The sequence below is a fragment of the Erinaceus europaeus genome, chromosome 3, assembly GCF_950295315.1.
Source record: "Erinaceus europaeus chromosome 3, mEriEur2.1, whole genome shotgun sequence".
Classification (NCBI taxonomy): Eukaryota; Metazoa; Chordata; class Mammalia; order Eulipotyphla; family Erinaceidae; genus Erinaceus; species Erinaceus europaeus.
In genome coordinates this window covers 140,388,962-140,407,845 of record NC_080164.1, presented here as the reverse complement: position 1 = coordinate 140,407,845, position 18,884 = coordinate 140,388,962, and the positions used below count along the sequence as shown (strand labels likewise).

The following is an 18,884-nucleotide window of genomic DNA, read 5'->3' as shown; positions in this document are numbered from 1 at the left end:
AAAGGACACTAGATATTAACTTGAATACACATGAGGAAATAGTGAATATCAATAAAGATAGCAGCACAAGTGTTAAATAAATAAACACTTAAATGTAGTGTTAAAACATTTTATTTATATTAGTGTCTGTATTATTGTAAAGAAACCTACATAAACCAATAATTACTAAACAGATGTTACAATGTAAGTCACGTGATCTATATGACAAAAGCAGTATAAAAGGACTAAATAACCGCTCCCCAAATGAGGTTTATGCCTTCTTGCACACATCCTGGGTTTGAACCCCAGAGCTGTATTCGAGTGCCATAACTCGAATATAGTTTTGTGTCCTTACATCTCTGTTTCTATATGTCTGAAGCAAAATAGATGAAAAATCTGCCTATCATGTGTCTTTCATTTTCATGGTTAAAAGTCTACTTAGAATTAGATACCCTCCTCACCTATATCCTATTATACTTCCCTCATTCACTCCCCAACTGTCTTTATCAAAGCAGGGACTGCAAAAACTAAATAAGGGCAAGAGACTGGAATATTTTAACGATGACTCTTTAGTCACTATCAGGCCACCCCATCAGCTGTAGCCCTGTTTGGGTAGTCCTGAGACTCCCAAACAGATTTGATGGGCCTAAACCTCAAATAAATCCCTCTCTCCAGTTTTACTAGTCATCACTATCAGAAACAACAAAACAGAGCCCTTTGTGGACCCCCATAGGATCTTGCCCTCAACTTGGATCAACAACGGTAGAGAATGTTCCATCCTCTGAAGGGAAGTTGGACAACATGCTCTATACTATACCTGAGGAAGATGGGTCTTGCTACTAGGGCAGCTTGGAATGTTCCTACTCATGACCACAGAATGTGAGGTTGGATCTACAGGGATGCAGAGGTCATATAGGCTCCTAAGCTGATTATGGGCCCCAGATCACATCAAATCGATGGGGTTTATAATCATCAATGTTTATACACCTTTCCCATATTTGGGAGCTACTCTCTTCCCTGATCCAGCTATCTATATCTATATCTATATTTCCAGCCATTTATATCATTATTCCTAGACAATAAAACTAGGATCCACCTGCAAATCAGATTTCAGACTCAGGGAAAAAAAAAAAAAAACTAGTATACTCACAGGCCCTTTGGAATATAACTAAAATATGCCTACTAGCTATCTACAGAATGGAGACCCCTCCCCCCCCCCCCACTCCAGCCTTTAGGTCAATAACTTGTTTGTCTTTATATGTTAACTCTCTTTTCAGCCACCAGGTTTCAGATGCCAGCATGATGCCAACCAGACTTCCCTGGACAGATGACCCCACCAATGCGTCCTGGAGCTCTGCTTCCCCAGAGACCCACCCTACTAGGGAAAGAGAGAGGCAGACTGAGAGTATGGATCGACCAGTCAACGCCCATGTTCGGGGGGAAACAATTACAGAAGTCAGACCTTCCACATTCTGCATCCCATAATGACCCTGGGTCACAATGACCCTCCCAGAGGGATAAAGAATAGGAAAGCTATAAGGGGATGGGATGGGATACAGAAATCTGGTTGTGGTTTGTGCATGATGCCAAACAGACTTCCCTGGACAGACAACCCCACCAATATGTCCTAGAGCTTCAATTCCACAAGACCTCACCCCACTAGGGAAATAGAGAGGCAGGCTGGGAGTATGGATCGACCTATCTAAGCCCATGTTCAGCGGGGAAGCAATTACAGAAGCCAGACCTTCCACCTTCTGCGTCTAACAATAACCTTAGGTCCATACTCCCAGAAAGTTAAGGGTAGGAAAGCTATCAAGGGGGAAGGGTATGGGGTACAGAGTTCTGGTGGTGGAAATTGTGTGGAGTTGTACCCCTCTTAGCCTATGGTTGTGTCAGTGTTTCCTTTTTATAAATAAAAAAAAGAAAAAGAAAAAAAAAGTGTAAAATGTCTGTGGGGAAAAAAAGCAAAAAAACTCCATGAGGGATACTTTGATAGAGTAAGGAGAAAAAGCCTCTAACTATGGATACAATTAGCTTATTTGAGTCTTACAGAGAGAAAAAAAAAGTAAAGAAGTCATGGGATGTATACTCAATGGAGTACTAGTTATGAATTATAAAAGACTCTATTATGTTCTTTAGGGGAAAAATGGGTAAAACTTCTGGGGATTGTATTTAATGAAGTAAGGAAGGAAGTAAAGGGAAGCTACCAGATGATTTCACTCATGTAGAATATAGAGAATTGAAACATAAGAAATTGGAAAAAAAAAAAAATATATATATATGGTCAACCCATATCTAAGTCCTTTGGAGAGCTATGGTAGTTTTATCATTGGAGGAGGTTGGTAGCATAGAACTTTGGTGGTAGGAGTGGTGTGGAACTATATGGTATTGTCTTATAATTATGTAAATCAAAAATAAAAATAGATTACAAAGTTTGCCTGAGAATGATGGAGGTGTTCATGCACAAAACCTTGGTCATGCAAAACATAACAAAAACCAACAAACGACATCAAAAAGAGAGAGAAAGAGAAAGATAGTGAAATAAGCATACTGGAGTAAAATTTTTGTATGCTATTTTACAACTTCATAATATTAATGTCTGATAACAGTTTACAAAATTGGTCATCTGCCCAAAAAAGAGGGAGATAGCGATAGAGAGATATACAAAGAGAGATAGTAAAAGGGTCAGATAGGACAATTCATTGCAGTCTCAATAGCAGTAAACCATCATCTCCTAAGTACTTTAGTTTTTATTTATCTTCAAACAGAACTCTTAGTGAATGGGGCATTCTGATTAATAGGATTACTGAGCTAAGGCTCAGTCAGTGAAGCAACACATAGGAATTTCCAAGTTATAAAGATAAATAGTGTTCTTTCAATAAGTATTTTACAAAAAAAAATAATATAGATAAGACTAGCAAGACAGGTCACTTGGAACTATGCCTGCTTTATTATGCATGTGACTTAAGTTCTACCCTAGCCCTCACTGCACTGGAGGAAGATTCAGTGATGTGGTGGTGTCTTCTATCTGTCTGTCTGTCTGTCTGTCTGTCTGTCTGTCTGTCTATCTATCTATCTCTATCTGCCTGAAAGAGTTCCTCAGAGAAGAATAAACCTTAGTAACCAAAAAATGAAATTACTTAAGTAAGATTTTTACATTCACTTAAGAGTAGAATATATATAGGGTGAGGGAAAATAGCATAAAGGTTACATGAAAATTTTACATGCTTAAGGCTCCAGAGTTCCAGGTTGAATCCAGTTGAGCAGTGCTCTGCTTAACACACACACACACACACACATACACACACACACACACACACACACACGCCACAATTAAGACCTGAAGAAAACTGAAAGGAGACTGAAATTTTTATGACCTGGAAAGAAGAACCAATAAAAGAAACATATAAAAACATATATATATAAAAGAGCCAAATAAAAGCTTAACATGGGGTGTTGTCTTAGTAATCATGCATTTTGTAATTTCTAAAGATGCTGCTTCTTGCTAATTCTGCTCATTGAATAAGTATGGATATGTGTGTTTTGCCTTATTACATATTGAAATGAAACAGTTGCTTTATTGATTATATATATATATATGCATATATAATTTATATCTTTCTAGACAATGACATGAACGCTCACCAGAGATGTTACATAGGCAAATTTTGAAGAAATGAGAATATTTTTTCAAGATAATAATTGTGGTATGCTTATATAAGAGAAATTTATCACGCTCTGCAATTTTGTAAAGACAGGAAAATGACAAACATAAAATAAATATTTTTCAAAATCCCCAAACCTTTGAACAAATATTATAGGCTCAAAAGAATAATATCGTCTTTACAATATATTTAAGATGCATTTTAGATTGGTATGAGCAGTGATTGACAGCAAGAAAGTGCAGAATAGCTTAAATAATTTGTACATCCATGACATGTCTCTGCCAACACTTACTCAGCAATAATAAATGCCAGGTCTATGAATTATTTGGTCCCAGAATCTGATTTTTCAGCAACAGAATACTAGCTTTTCCAATAGATAGTGAAATAATCCATTTTTTTCCATTATATGTTTTCTCCTGAATACTCTTCAAAGGGATTTGTTCATACCTCTTTTTTGAAATTATTTTTATTGATTTAATAATGATTGACAAGATTGTAGGGTAAGGGTTACAATTCCATACAATTCCCACTATCAGAATTCCATATACCATCCATTTCCTTGGAAGGTTCCCAATTCTTTACCCCTCTGGGAATATGGACCCAGTATCATTATGGGGTACAGAAGGTGGAAGGTCTGGCTTCTGTAATTGCTTTTCTTCTGGACTTAGGCATTGGTAAGTCAATCCATATTCCCAGCCTATTTCTATCTTTCCCTAGTGGTGCAGGGCTCTGGAGAGGTTCCAGGACACTTTGGTGAGGTCATCTGCCCAAGGAAGTCAGACTGGTGTCGTGGTAGCATTTGAAACTTTGTGGCTGAAAAAGAGTTAAGATAAAGCAGAACAAATTGTTTAATAATCAGGGACTTAAAGGTAAGAATATAGCAGGGGGGACTGGGTGGTAGCACACCAGGTTAGGCACACAGTGCAAAGCACAAGGATCAGCAGAAGGATCCAGCCCCCATGTCCCCACTTGCAGGGCAGTTGCTTCCCAAGCAGTTAAGCAGGTCTGCAGGTGTTTGTCGCTCCTCCTTTCTCAATTTCTCTCTGTCCTATCCAACAACAACAGCAACGGCAACAACAAATGGAAAAAAATGGCCGCCAGGAGCAGTGAATTCATAGTGCAGGCACCAAGCCCCAATGATAACCCTGGAGGCAAATTAAAAAATATATTATTATTATTATTATTATTATTATTATTATTATTATTATACACACATATAGTGAGATTTGGGTCTCTGTTTTGGAAAAAGCTAAGAAGTCTATTTAAGGTATATTCCAAGAGGCTAAAGTGAAAACTGCATTTTCATGCTACTAAGGAAAAAAAATAAACTTTCTCCTCTACTATAACTGAATACTTGAAAACATAGTAATTAACGATGCTATAACAAATACCACAATTAAAAAGAAAAAAACAGTAGGCTATTTTTCATAGTAGAAATATTTCCCTTTAAATGGTGATTATTCACTAAGTTTAGTATATTTTATATGCACAGATACACAAGAATTAGGTGGTTTGTCTCTTGTAGATTTTTTATCATCAGATTTTATACAGAATTGCACTTTAATACTTAAAATAAAGAACATAGGAGTCACAATTGCAGCAGAAATAATTACAAGAGCTTTGACAGCTATAAAGCTATAAAGCTAATAAAAAGTAGCCTGTGTAAAGTTGAATCATTTTGAAATTATTATGTTGAAACACTCATAAATAGTTCTGGATTAAAGAATAAACTAAAAAAGTGATTGTCATTAGAGAAACCCTCCCTTGAAACATTGCAGTTGGGCATTTGTGTATGACTGGTTTATTTTGGTCAGTAAAATGCCTAGGAATATGACATATATCATACTTAGGAATATTTTTTGTTTTGATTTCTTTAATTTAATTTGTTAAAAGGAAACATTGACAAAATCATAGGATAAGAGGGGTACAATCCCCACCACCAGATCTCCGTATCCCATCCCTTCCCCTGATAGCTTTCCTATTCTTTAACCCTTTGGGATTATGGACCCAAGTTCATTGTGGGATGCAGAAGGTTTTTCAGTGAAAGAGAGAGGATAGGTATCAGTGTACCATTCATCCATCTTACATGATGCTAGGATTGTACACAGGGCCTCGCACATGGATTACAAGAGTTCTACCTTGACCCACCTCCCTATCTTGTCAGAATTATTTAATAGCAGAGTACAGTCATCAGTTCCTGTACTCCAGTCTTGACAAATACAAAAGTGCTTATTGATTTGAAGGTGCTATAATGAGCCATTCAGCGGAGCACAGCTGCCCCAGAGAGGCATTCAGACATACAAAGACTGTAAGAGTGAGAAATAAATGTTGTTTTAGAGCAGTGATCAGCTTATGCTGTCTGTAGTAAACTTGTAAATATTGTTGGCTTTGTGGGAATAAAATGCTCTCTTTATCAATATTCTCTCTATTTTAATGTGAGAGTAATCATAAAAATATGTAAATAAATGTGTGATTGTATTTGATAAAATCTTTACAAAAATAGTAGATTATTTGGTTGGTCTTGTCTTAAACTAATGAGATGTGTGTAGGTTGATTGCTGATGCAGTAAAATTCCTACTTGTTTCCAAGGTAATTGTTTATTATTAGCTTTCAAAACTAATTGATGCTAACTGAGACCCAAACTGATTAGTTGTTGTTGTTATCTCTGGGGCTTCACTGCTTTGGGCTGCCTATGTTCAGGTGGAGACAGAGAGACAGAGAAGCAGCAAACCACAGTACTAAAACTTCCTCCAGTGTTGGGCTAGAGCCTGGATTACATGTATCACAAAGCAGTTTACTCTGAATCTACTCTGCCAGACCCCCTAAACAGATTTATTTTTGGCTGTTTTTGTCTCCCTCTCTTTGTCTATCTCACACAAATATACACACTATTATTTGCACTAATAATATGAGATACTATTATATTAACTTCAATACTTAAGTTATGGGATATAGTATTTTGGGTTTATATCTAAGCAGAACTGTCAATAGCCAAGGAACACCAAGCCACTCTAAACCAGTTATGTGTATCAATTTCATTATCTTAGAAACGAAAGCACAATACTTACTTAATATAGCTGTTATTATTATGATATATATTAGGGAAATTGAGTTATAAGCATTAATACTCAAAGCTGTCATAAATTAGAGATATATTGTCAACTACTTTAAAGCCAGACACCATTTACAAATATTTATATTGAAAAATATGTCAGGAATTTCAATATGTTTTCAGGAAATCACATGTCTGTAATTAGAGATTGTTTAGTTATCTGAAACTTGGAAATTTCACAAACTTCTAACAGCCATCTTTTCCTCTAATGCCAAAGTAATATTTGTTAAAAGCTTCACCCTAGAGGCTTGTAGATATTTATATTTTCCAATTTGTTTTTTTCTGTATACATTTTTGAGAATTCCCAAGAAAAGATGGTGGTTATGCTTCATATAAACTAACCTTTTTTTAAAGGATTTTTTAAAAAAAATTTTATTGTCTTTATTTATTTATTGGACAGAGACAGCCAGAAGTAGAGAAAGGAGGGAGAGGTAGAGAGGCAGAGAGTCAGGGACACACCTGTGGACCTGCTTCACCACTTGCAAAGCTCTCCCCTTGCAGGTGGAGACTAGGGGCTTGAACCTGGGTCCTTGCTCACTGAGACTTGTTCTCAAGCAGGTGTGCCATCACCTGGCCCCATACCCTAGCCTTCTATCTTTTGAATATTTGCTTTTACTTTTTAGAACCTTCCACCTCTCCAGATTCAAAGGAGGTCTCGAAACTTTACATCAGGCTCAACCTGATGCTGTTGACTGGCTACGGAAGAAGGGCAAACGCTAGAAGAAGAAGAAGAACATTCTAGCCATCGTGTCGTAAATTTCTTTGTCTCTACTCTGTTGAATCACCCACCATTCCTTTCAAAGTGCAAACTCAAGTCACTCTCCTTATTGTTCATTATAGGACTCAGAAGATTTGACAATATTTTGAAAATATGGCCTTACTTGAAAGAAAAAAATACTTTAAGCTCTATTTTTATTCATGTTGTGTGGGAAAAACAAAACTAATAAATAGTAAAACATAAAAACAGTAAAAACCAAATCTTGGAATATAAGAACAGGTCAAGTGGTAGTGGTCCACCCTGTACAACACACGTTAGTTACCATGTGGAAGGAAGGACCTAAGTTTGAGCTCCCTGATCCCACCTGTAGGGAGGAAGCTTCATGAGTGGTAAAACAGGTCTGATAATGTCTGTCTTTCTTTTTCTCTTTATATATCCCCTTCCACTTTGTATTTTTATCAGCCCCATCAAATAAAACAGAAAGAGAAAGAAGAAAAATAAAAAGGAAAAATGGCTGATGGGAGCAGTGGGTTTGATATGCAGCTGCTGAGTCCCAGCGATAATCCTGGTTTCAATAAAAACCAAAAAGAATATAAAAACAAAAGTAATGGCCACCAAAAGGAAGATGAGAGGAGAGGTGGGCAAACTGGGTAAAGGATTAAATTATATAGTGAAGGATAGAACTGGACTTTTGGTTATTCTTCTTAAAGAGGCTATGTGTAAAATTATGTGGAATAGAATTTTAACATCATAATTTACTTTTTTTTGTTTTTTTTACAAACAATAAAGCTTGAGTTTACTTTGATTATTCTAATTGTGCTACTAGATTAGAGAAATGAGTACAGAATAATTTTATCATATCTTCCAAGTGCTTTCATCTAAAATTTAGAATTATCTTTGTCAGACTAATAATGCTAATCCATGTTAGCAGATGAAAAAAATCAAAGAAACAATATATCTGAACTCTTAACACTTGGTAGTATGGCTGAAATAGCTCTGTTCAAATGATTTTCTTCATTCTCTGTTTTAAATAGTTTCAAATGTATCCTTCTAAGAGTCATGTTCTAAATCATATGATCTGCCACTCATTGATTTGCAAGACTCCTAACTCACTTTAAGTGAGCAACATTGATTATACATAATTACATCAAAACATTTATTTTGATTTATGGTGACTTATTGTTTTATTTTAACTATGCAATTTTTCCAATACATAAGGAGGGAAATGTTATTTTCTGAAGATATGAAATCAAAATTCTATTTTACTTATATGCTTATAAACATCTTTTATGTTATTAATTAAAAACCAGTGTTGTAAAGAATCATATTTCTATTTTTATTTACCTCTTAACCATTTTAATAATATTCTATCCTCTCATTTATGTATCATGGTAACTATCAGTGTGTTCTGACCATCCAGTTAGATTCTAGAATTTCAGCTACAACTATATATTTTTAGTATTTTTTTTTCACTAACAAATCGAAATCAGTCCTTAGTCTCAGATTTTATTTCCTGGCTTTGTGTGGACTTAGTATATTCTGATGCAGATATTCTTCTATATTGCTTCTTTATTCTAAGAGACCTTCCAGTTACTCTGTTATTTGACCTAAGGGCCTCTGAAATCTACCTCAAGATTCAACTTTCTCTGGTTGATAAAATAGTGCTTTTGGCTAGGGGAATATGAACAAAAGATTGTGAACTCCAATTCCATCAGGACTCAGAGAAAGAAGAGAGAAAAAATAAAGAAAAAAAGAAAGAAAGAAGGAAAGGAAGAAAGAGTAAGAAAGGGAGGGGGAGAGAAAGAGGGAGAAGGAGAGAGGAATGGATGGTCACTCTAGTAGTAGGTTTGTCTTAGAAAGAAAGAAAAGGCAAGACCATAGAGAAATAGGCAAATAGGGGCTTGGATTGTAGCGCAGCAGTTTAAGCACATGTGGTGGGAAGCTGAAGTACCCACGCAAGGATCCTGGCTTGAGCCCCCGGCTCCCTACCTGCAAGGGAGGTTGCCTCACAAGAGGTGAAGCAGGTCTGCAGGTGTCTTTCTCTGTGCCTCTATGTCTTCCCCTCCTCTCTTGATTTTTCTCTCTGTCCTGTCCAACAGAACAACAGCAATAAGGACAAGGGCAAAAGAGAGAGAAAAAGAGAAATAGGCAAATATATTTTAATATAGCTAGATAATTATAGAAATAACAGTCAACCCATATCTGTGATCTTGGGAGAACTAATGCAGTTTTGAGTAGAGGGAATGGGAATACAGAACTCTGGTGATGGGAAATGTGTGGAATTATACCCCTGTTATCTTATAATTTTGAAAATCAATGTTAAATTATTAATAATGTTTACATGCATTTGGTAGAATGCCTGGACTACCACACAGGAGACCTAGGCTTAAATGCAGCCTTCACTGCACTCAAGAAAACATCAGTTTTATGGGGTCCTTCCTTCTCAGCTTTACCATATGGCACATCTACAGGTGTCTTCCAGAAAGATAATAGAGTGTGTCTCTGTTCTATTTGATTCTCCTAATTATAAACTTCCCCACACCACAGCTGAAATGAACTCTGAATATTCAGAGCTGACCAGTTTTCTTTCTTCAACTCAGTTTCCTGAAATTCATTACCATTGACTTTTGAATGGAATCTGAAGGTCTTTTTTTTTTTTCTTGTTGACTTGCTTTTATTTTCAATGTGTAGTACTACAGCATGTTTACAAAAGACAAAATAGAAAAAATGTCATACTCAAAGAAGTATCACTTTTCACCTATTCCTTTCATGCTATTTCACACTCACTTTTCTCTATATCAATAGTTTTGCTGATTTTGGGGGGGCTATGTTTCTTGTTTATTTACATAAAATTAAATAGACATATTTCACATTTGTTACTCTCTTACATATATAAATTTTTATGTAACTTTCTGAAAATGACTATATATGATTTAAGCATAATTTGTCTAATAATTTTATCCCAGGGTATTTTTTTGATAAGCATTCTAACTTTGCGATTGTGTAGTAAAATTTAGTTTATTTATTTAAGTTTTGGCCTTCTGAGTGTTTCACTGGGGTTCTGTGTTTGCAGAATTCTACCACTCCTGATAAATTATTTTTTCAGAGAGAGAGAGAGAGAGACCACAGTACTGCTCCACTGCTCATAAATCTTCATAATTCTTCTCTGCATGATACTCCCATGTGGTGGCTGGGAACTTGAACTCAGATCCACACATATGGTACAGAATACAGTCTATCTTGTAAAATATCTCCTGGCTCTGAAATTCAGACTCTTTGGCTGATATTGGTGGTGGGATTTTTCTTCTGAGTGGTAAAATCTTATGTGCTACACTGAAGATCTCTGTTCTGCTTTCCTCTTTATCTCAGTCTCTGAAATCCTCTTTTGAAAACACTTAAGTTTGTAATCACAGTGGATGCTCAGCATTAGCTCTGTGTTGGATTTTATTTTTAAAATTTTTTATTTATAAAAAGGAAATATTGAATAAACCATAGGATAAGAGAGATACAACTCCACACAAGCTTTTAAAACTATTACTCTACTTAAGAGTGCCTTCAAACTTATGATATTTTCTATTATCTAATGATGCTGAAACCATGAACCAAGTGTAATTCCTTTTTATCATGACTTTGAAGAGACATTTGAAAACATTAGGATTTAGGAGGGTGTCTTTATTCTCCAAATAGAAAATATTTAAAATACCTGTGTTAACATTGTCTGTTCTGTTCTGTATTTCAGTTTGACCCCTCTCAACATCATCTTGGGTTCCTCTATTCATTTGTGGTTTTGGCTCAGGCTTTACTCATGTTCTTTGCTTATGAACTCTTATAGATGTCCATAAAATAAATTCACTTTAATATTTATTTTGATAGTGCTCATATATACTATCTTTAATATAAGTCAAATTAATTTACACTCACTTGCACAGAGATTATAACTTCTGCCTCCAACAGACTATATACAAGCAAAATTTCCTCTGCCTAAATAGTCATCATTTACTGCCACTTACTAATCTAATTTAAACATGTTAAGTTATGCTAATGAGTAATTTTAAAAAATTTATACTGTATCATATCAAAGTGGCAACTTTGAAAGCATAGAACCAAACACACTAATTTGAGAGTATATTTCCTTTTCTCCTCTTGAATTTTAAACCCCATGCCCTGGAAAAATGGCAGGGTTGAGGAAGTCAATGATTTTTTTATGCTGGTAATATATCTGTGGCTTAGTAGAACTAGCATTTATATGATGTAGTAATAAGAACAATTATTCAGTCTCTTTTTAAAAAGTTAAAACATGGAAATTGTATTGGTTGTGATAACACCATAATTCATTGGTCAGAATACAGTAGCTACACTGCCATTATTTATATCAATAGACTCATTAAGGAACTAAAGATTTTTCTCTTTGAGTTATTGTATTTCTCTGAATAGTCAACGTTTCCTCTGGCTATTCATTTGATTCAGAATCTTCCTGTGTTTAAATGGAGAAGCGCTGGACAAATAATCTTAGAAGACTATAGAAATTTAAAAAGAAGTGTCTAGTTGATTTTCCATATGGACACTGCCAGACACCTATCATAGGGATATGAGAGGTTGAATCTATGTGTCAGCAATTCTACTGTATATCATTAACACCCTAATAACTTCTAAAAAAAAAGCAAAAAAAAAAAAAAAACTATGGGTTCTTTCTCATGAATAATTGTATGCTATCATGGGCTCATGGGCAATCTGAATTTTATTTTAATCTGTTCCTTTTATTGAGCAATATTAGTTTGAAAATCTGGTCATCTGGGAGGTGGCTCAGTGGTGAAGGCACTGGACTCTCAAGCACTAAGTCCTCAGTTCAATCCCTAGCAGCACATGTACTAGAATAATGTCTGGTTCTTTCTCTCTCTCCTCCTATCTTTCTCATTAATAAATAAATAAAATCTTAAAAAAGAAAAAAAAAGAAAAACTGTATAAACTTTATTTAAATTTTATTCAGTTTTTATTTATTTTGACTTTCTCCTGGCTGATTTCACTTAACAAAATGTCTTCCAGTGCCATCAGTGTTCTAGAAAAAGGCAAAACTTTGGCTTTACATCTGAGTAGTATATCATTTTATAAATATACCATGTCCTTTTAATCCATTCATTTGTCATGGGTGCTTAAATTATTTCTATACCAGGGTTTCTGTAAATTGTGCTGTAATGAACATAAGTTTGAATTTATCTTTTTGGACATGTGTTATGTGTTTGTTTGTGGGGTTGGATGAGGATAAATAGAATTTCTGTGTCATATGATGAGTTAATATTTTTTAACTTTTGAAATATTTAATATTTTTCCAAAATCACTTTAATGACTAACAGTTTATAATACAGTTCTGGACACATGGGTACAATTTCTCATCTCCCTGTGATACATAAATGCAAAGTGATGAGCCCATTTTTTAATGTTTTGAGAAGCTTTATACTATTTTTCATACAACATGGACTAATTTTACATTCCTACCAAAAGTGTACAAGAATTCCTTTTTGTTTATATCCTTGCCAACTTTTGCGTCTTGTCTTGTTGATACAGGCAACTCTTAGACAGTTGTAAAGTGCTGTCTCAGTTTGTTTAGATTTTCATTTCCATGATAGAACATTTTTTCATGTGTCTGTTGGTCTATTGGCTATTTGGCTGTCTTTTTCTTGTTATTAGCGAGATATATATTATTTGATTTTTGTATGAGCTTTTGTTGTTGCTGAGTTTTGTGAGTTCTTCATGTATCTTTGATATTAGCCCTTTGTCTAGTAAATGTTTAAATTTCTTCCCTTAATAATATATATATATATATATATATATATATATATATATATATATATATTTTTTTTTTTTTTTTTTGCTGTGCTGGAAATTTTTGATTTGATGTGACACTGTATGTTAAAGACACTCAGGCATAAATTCAAATTTGTTATACATTTAATAAAGAATATTTGTACATGCATAAAAGATATGTTTGATTGTTTCAGTTTTAACCTGTGCAACTTTATGGTAAGGAAAATCAATGCATATAAAGCCATTATGAAATTTGATAAATAAGTTCTACTAAGATAATATTAGAATAATGATAACTCTTTGGGGTTCAGTAAGAGAGCTACTGATTGTATTCTAATCCCTTTGAAAACTGAGTACAAGTTAAGTTGGTTTTTCAGAGGCAATACCATTTAAAGTTGTTTAATTATTTTACCATGTTTGTTAGAAATTGCTTTATATAAATAGCCAAATGTTCAAGATGCCCTATAGATGGTTTCTAATTGTGTCTTTAAGTAATTTAAATGTACAATAGGAGGAAGTTTTGCAATTTATACGAATTCAACAGTTATTAATCTGTAGATACGCTTTCTTTTATAATTAATTAATTTCCTTTTGTTGCTCTTGTTGTTTTATTGTTGTAGTTATTATTGATGTCTTTGTTGTTGAATAGTACAGAGAGAAGAGGGGAAGACAGAAAGGGGGAGAGAAAGACAACTGCAGACCTGCTTCACTGCTTGTGAGGCAACTCACCTGTAGGTGGGGAGCTGGAGGCTCGAACCAGGATCCTTGTGCACCACCTGTGCTTAACCCGCTGCGCTACCGCCTGACTCCCAGATATGCTTTCTTAATATCCTTATAAAATCAATATTCCAGAAGAAGCATCCTGTTAGATCTGAGAACTGTAAATCTAACCAGTCTCTTAACATGCATCTGCTAGTATTATAAGGAATTTGAAATATATTAATTCATTTATTCTTCACATTAGTCCCCTAAAATAGAAAAGTAAATAGCTGAAATTTCCCTGATCAGTTTAACTGACTCTATTTGTATACTAACAACTTCTAGTGTTCACTGCTCACTGTTCCATCTCTGAAGACCTTCCCTTTAGATTGAAACTTCTTACAGTTGATGGTGAAATGAGTAACTCTTGGCATAATGGTGGGGCCAACTCTTCTCTAGACTCAAGCTAAGGTGGGTTCCAGTCATGGTTAGTTGCTCCCCAATATGGTTTACCTCAGAGCCTAATTTACTAGCTCCTTTGCGTGTTAATCTATTATGAATCTGGGCTGGCCTTGCATAACTAACGGAAAGTGATTAAAATGACACCACAAATCACTGAAGTTAGACTATGCGAAATTCTAAAGTTTTCACTCTTGTCTCATATTTTTTTTTTACTATTACAAAATTTTATTTATAAAAACTGAGTAAGAAAATGTACATAACTAATTTTTATATCAAAGTGAAAAGATGCACTGGAAGAGGGGACATGTTGAACAGTCTTCCTGTTGAACATTGTGTTTATACTCGTTCCAAGGCTTCTAACATGATGATGCTATTTCCATATATTACCACCGTTCCAATATTGTTCTGTTGTCCACTAGTTGCCATTTCCACACATTCATCTATTACAAGTTCATGAACGGGTCAAATCCCTACAGAATTCCTTGGGCATGTCTACTGCCATTTAATTTCAATGACAACTTCTTGTACATATTTTTTTTTTCAATTCAGGAGGATGAGTCTTGCTCATGATGTCTACTCTGTGAGCTCAAAGACATACTCCAGACAAAATTATTGGCTTGCTCCATGTTCCCATGGCAGAACCAGCATCTTATTGTGATATTTGTTATAGGAAAGGCAAACTATTGTGCAAAAAACAAAAAGAGAGAGAGACAGAGAGAGAGAGAGAGAGAAAGAAAAGAGGGCTATTCTTTGAAGGTCATGCTTTTCTATTTTGTATTTCTTGGGGGGGGCATTAATGGTTTACAATTGACAGTAAAATACAATAGTTTGTACATGTGTAACATTTCTCAGTTTTCCACAAAACAATTCAACCACCACTAGGTCCTCCTCTGCCATCATGTTCCAGTTCTAGTACTTGAATCTTCCCCCGAAGCCCAGAGTCTTTTACTTTGGTGCAATACACCAGCTCCAGTCCAAGTTCTGCTTTGTGTTTTCCCTCTTGTTCTTATTTTTCAACTTCTGGCTATAAGTGAGATCATCCCATATCCATCCCTGTGAAGGCCATTTTATGATGAACATAGGTTATGTGGATATTTTGGGTAAAGATCAAGCTGATTTGGTCAATTCCAGGTAGTCCAGCACTCCCAGTCCATAAATCAGGGATGAGAATGAAGAGACTATCATTGATATTCCAACCCCAATGAATGCAACATTGAAATGAGGACCCACAGCTTGTGGTTCCACTTTGTTGTCTCTATCAACTACACTCATTTCATAATATTCTACCTAATCCACGGAAAGATCCAATTTATGGATCTTTACGATCTTTAAGATCCATAAATTGGATCTCTCTTTTCAAACTTCTTATCCATGAGATGATAAACTGGATATCATTTTATGCCATTAATTTTAGGGGGAAGTGTGGGCCAATAAGAAGAACAATAACAAAGACCACTCACTTGTTTTGTTACTTGTCCAGCTCTATAAGGCTTCCTACTGCCCCTTTGTCTTCTCTAGTGTACTCCTTCTATAAGTCACTTGTACAAGTGTCATCCTCTCAACTCTTCTAGTTAATTATACTAAGACTAGTAGTTTCTACTGTTAACATTTCAACAGTACTCAAATGGAAAAACAGATTAAGAAAATCACTTGCTGACTGTCACACAACTAAACTTGGAGAGCAGAGATTTATACCACGGTTTCAAAACCTTAACAGAATGCAAGGAGTTAACAACCAGAGTCTCTGCTGCCCATCATGGGCAGAAAATAATACTGAAGTAGTATAATAAAATTAGAATTCATAAAGCAACCATTTCCTTGCTTTCTGATTATTGTTCATTCTGTGGAGTAGTCTCTGACTGAGAGAATGTATTGTTTCATGTTACATGTAATCCTTTTGTGAGATGGCAGGGTGACTACACATGGAATTGCATGGCTGCCAGCCAAGTACAATGGTGTTCTGTTTGCACCATGCCAATCTTTTTGTCACTTGTTAAAAATTCAGTGTTATCATCACTCCCAAACATTGCTACCATCTGTCTACACATGACTTTGACAATTATTATGTGGTAATTGCAGTTTTTTATCTGATGCTACTTATTATAACACAGAATGGCCAAAGCAAATACATTTTAAAAGATCATGTTGTAAACGCTACTCTTTAGTCTTTTCCACCATCCTAGCTACCACAAACTCTACTTCTTTTGAAAGTTTGTAGTGGTCTTGGAATCTTTTGATGTCTTTGACTTCACAAGGGAAATAAAAATCACCAAAAACATCCCCATACATTCTTTGACCAAATTAAAATAGCTTAGGACCTAGGTTGTTGTTATTATTGTTAAGATCACAATTGAGTTACAGTGTAGACTGGTAAAAAATGTTCATTTAATTTTGTTAAATAGAACCAAGATTTCTTAGTAGTTTTAAAGTAGCATTTTCCCATATGTGTGCTTATAAATAAGACAGTGCTTGCAATTATGGATCTTTCTTTTCAAACTTCTTAGAAAATAACCCATAGTTTAAAACAGTATACTCTTAGCAAGTATTTTCAGCTTCTTTTCAATAAAAAATTCCTTAAATAGTAAAAAAAAAAAAATCCAACATCTGACTTCAGTGTCATTAATGTTCACCTTCTCACCATTTTAACTATGAAATAACAATACTTACCTATATGTCTCTATACAAATCCCCCTGCTAATAAAACATTTATCTTGGGCAAGCTTCACTCAGGTTATAATAATCAAGTTGTTTCTGTACCAGGAAAATAATTTTTTTACATTTCTCCATACATTCCTGACTTTGGATCTCTCCACTCCTTGCTAAGGGATCCGATCCATCTTTATTTCACCATACTGCCATGTTCTTCTGTCCTAATAATTGTTCTTTAATGCTTTCTAGTTTATATTGCAATTGTATCCCCAGAAGCCTAAATTTATTTGGTTTAATTTTTTTAGTGATTTAATACTGATCTACAAAATTATAAGATAATAGGGTTATAGTTCCATACTACTCCTACCAGCAAAGTTCTGTGATTCACTGATAACCACTGTAGTTCTCCCAAAGTCTTGGAGACTGATTAGTTTTTTTTTTCTCAAGTTCATATATTTCAGTTCTCTATAATCCATGTATGAATGAAACCAGTCATTACCTGTCTTTCAATTCCATATTTCAATGAGTATAATCATCACAAATTTCATCCATTTTGTTATAAAGGAGGCAATATCATATTTTTAAAACTTAAAGTAGTACTCCACTGAGTATATGCCCCTAATTTCTTTATCCAGTCAATTGTTGATGGTTATTTTGGAGGCCTTCATATTTGCCCTATTGTGAATAATGAAGTTATGAATATAGAAATATACCTTTGAATTAGGGTTTCATATTATCTGGATAAATGGTCAAGAGTGTTGTGGTCTGGGAGGTGGCACAGTGATAAAGCTTTGGACTTTCTAATATGAAGTATTCCAATTTATTTAATCCTGCTTTAGTTTCATGTGCCCATAGAGTTGAGTTTCCAAATACGTATTTGATGTTAAGGTCCTGCAGTGTTTCATCAAACTTTTTTAAATGTATTTCATGTATATCCACATCTTTGATCTATTTGAGTTAATTCTGATATATAGTAGTAACTGGTGGTTTAGTTTCATTTTTGTACATAGGATTATCCATCCAGCTTTCCAGCAGTAACTGTCGAAAAGGCCTTATTTTCCCATTGGACAGTTTTGGCTCTTTTGTCGTGTTTGCTCCCTATTGGATTATTTCTGAAGTCTCTATCCTTTTCCACTTGTCCCAATACAATTTTTGTCCCAGTGCCACACTGTATTGATGACAATTGCTTTTTAGTATCAAGTGAAGTTGGGAAACATGATGCTTCCATTTTTCTTCTTTGTTGTTATGAGTACTTTCTCAATTTGTATAAATTTAAATATAAGAAACACAATTAGTGTGATACTAGCATTCATTTATTCTAGTATTTATCAAGTTCCAGGAGTTTTGTTATGTATTAAACTATGAAAAGAATAATTCAAACATTATTTCTGACATCATGGAGTCTGCATATGAATATAGGGTATAAATACTATTTTTTTTATTTGATTTAGTGTTAACTTCAACTCCCCATAGCCAGCATGATACTTATTATAAGATGGCTTCTTTTAACATATTTAGAAAACCCTGTCATTTTTTTTATGAGACTATTCCCACAGGTTCCTAAAAAGAACACAAAACTATTCTGCAATATCCCTTCTTGTTTTAGGCTAGACTGTTTCAACTCTGGAGTCCAGCCAAAAAAAAAAAATATATATATATATATATATATCCAATTTTAGTATAATCACCCATTGCCTTAGCAATGTCATTTAAATGATCACAACCTTTGAATTGCTACAATCTTAGGGTTATTACTCACAATTGAAAAATCACAACAACCTTTTTGTTCTATGACAAC

The 18,884-nt window shown here is 34.6% G+C and overlaps 1 pseudogene; it reads right to left on the bottom strand.

The window, feature by feature from the left end:
- Positions 1–14,773: 14,773 nt before the first annotated feature.
- LOC107522556 (small nuclear ribonucleoprotein G-like) lies at positions 14,774–15,005 on the bottom strand (annotated as a pseudogene).
- Positions 15,006–18,884: the final 3,879 nt, after the last annotated feature.